The sequence below is a fragment of the Octodon degus genome, unplaced genomic scaffold, assembly GCF_000260255.1.
Source record: "Octodon degus isolate 3935 unplaced genomic scaffold, OctDeg1.0 scaffold00049, whole genome shotgun sequence".
In the NCBI taxonomy this organism is placed as follows: domain Eukaryota; kingdom Metazoa; phylum Chordata; class Mammalia; order Rodentia; family Octodontidae; genus Octodon; species Octodon degus.
The window spans coordinates 7,994,894-7,997,186 of NW_004524625.1; positions in this window are offsets into that span (position 1 = coordinate 7,994,894).

A 2,293-nucleotide genomic window follows, 5' to 3' on the forward strand; every position below is an offset into this window, starting at 1 on the left:
TTTTTCAGAACCGGGGATTGAACTCAGGCCCTTGCACTTACCAGGCAAGCACTTGTTCTACTGAGCTATCTCCCTGGCCTCCTGACATTAGCTATATTGCCCTGTAAACTTTGGTAGTGGTACCAGGAATAAAAAATTAAGGATTTTTTAACTTTTCAAAAAGAAATGCCAGAAAAAAAAAAGAAAGAAAGAAAGAAATGCCAGGCACAATTTGTTACAGAGAAAAGGGGATTACCGTGTGGGTCAGTGGGAGGTTAAACAGCAGAGGAGAGAGAGGGCAGGCAGAGGATGAGGGAGAGAGGGGACACTAGCTGTGTATTTGTATGCACCTGTGTCTTGTGGCACTTTGTTTGGTGAGGGCTGTAGGTGTTACGCCTTGGTGTTGCTCAGGGGACAAAAGGACTATTTCAGATGAAACCCATAAGGAGAAACTTACTGCATTAATCTAGTGACCACTCTCTGGCTTTACTGTGATAGGCTGGTGTGGAATATATTAAGTTTTGGGTCAGTGAAACAAAGAGCAAAAGGCTACTATCGAGAGATCAGAGATGACAAGGTCTGAATGAGCTTCAAGAAACTTAATCAGACCAGAAATAGACGCCAAAGCAGCAACTACATTAAAAACTTTATGAGAAACCTGAACGCTGGGAAGCAGATTCATCCCTCTGGCCTTTGGAAGCAAACAAACCTCCATCATGTAAATCCTGTTTTAGATTTTGCAAGATTGAATCTTATACACAGACTTCTAACCTATGGAACAAGGAGACAATAAACTTGTATTTTTACACTTTCAATTTTTTTTTGTCTTGTGATAAAAATAATAAGTTGGAACAGTCGAATACTATACCTTCTTCGTGGTACACTGGGTACTGCTAATTCTCTTCATATGTCCTCAGCAGCACCTCTCAGAACAGTTCTAAATCCTTTCAGCTGGGAACAATTTTAAACCAAGATCTGGTTCTGAATGTTGACTTTCCTTTTAAAGAACACTTTACAAAGATGGTAAACTCTAATTTGACTTGGTAATTACATTTTGAACTTTCACATATTGAATTTCATCGATTTCCATCCCCCTTATTTCTGATGCCACGAAGGAGAGTAGCTGGGTGAAATGGGACAGCTGATCCTCGCCTTTTGAGGAATCCCTGTACTGATTTGCACAGTGCATTCACCAGTCTGCACCCCCACTAACAGCAGAGAAGGGTTCTTTCTTCCCATAACCCCTCCAGCATTTCTTATTGGCTGGTATCTGGTTGGTAGCTATTGTTTCTGAAAAGAAATGGAATCTCAGATTTGTCTCAATTTGCATCTCTCAAATGAGGAGGGATACTGAACATTTATGTAAATATATTTGTCATTTGTGTATATTGATCTGAGAAGTATGCATTCCTCTCAGATTTGCATCTTTTGAATTTGCGGCTGTGAGTTTTTCAATTTTATTTATTTATTTATTTATTTTTGTATTTTAGGGAAGGCTCTACAGGGTCTACAGAGTCTCACTGTATAGATTGGACTCGTAGTGATCTGCCTGTTTACAGCTTCCCAATTTCTGGGATTACAGGCATGTGTCACCACACCCAATCTCAATTGTCATCTCAGCATGCCCCTGGGGGCAGGGGTGGCACAGCAGGCCTGGGGATCGAACCCTCAGCCCCTGTGCCTGCTTGAAGGCACTTTAATCTGCTGAGCTATTTGGCAGGCCTTCAGTTTTCAACTTTATATGCTCTAGGTGGAAGTCCTTTGTCTGAGGAGCAATTGGCTAATTTTTTTCTCATTTTGTGAGTTGACTTTGGACTCTGTAACTGATTTGTTTGGGTGGGCAAAAGCTTTTTAATAAGATGAGATCCCTCTTGTTGATTCTGTAAAGTATTTCCCACACAGTTTTTTGTTCCCATGAACTCTCTGCCTACACCCAATGTCTTCAAGATTTCTATCTATTTTCTCTTCCAGTCAATTCAGTGTTCCAACATTTAGGTCTTTGAAGCATTTTAACTGTAGTTTAGTGCACGCTCATTGACATGGCTCTAGTTTTAGCCTTTGGCATGTACAGGGCCAGTTTTTCCAGCACCACTTGTGAAACAGGCTAGCTTTCTTCCAGTGAATGCTTTTGATCCCTTTGTCAAAGATAAGGTGTCTGAGTGTCCTTGTAGTTGGGTCTGATCTTCTAATCTGTTCCACTGATCCTCCAGCTTTTTCTTTCTGGTATCATAATGATTTTATTAGAATAGCTTTATAGTATAATTTCAAGTTAGGAACCATGATGTTTCCTGCCTTGCCTTTGTTTCCCAAGACT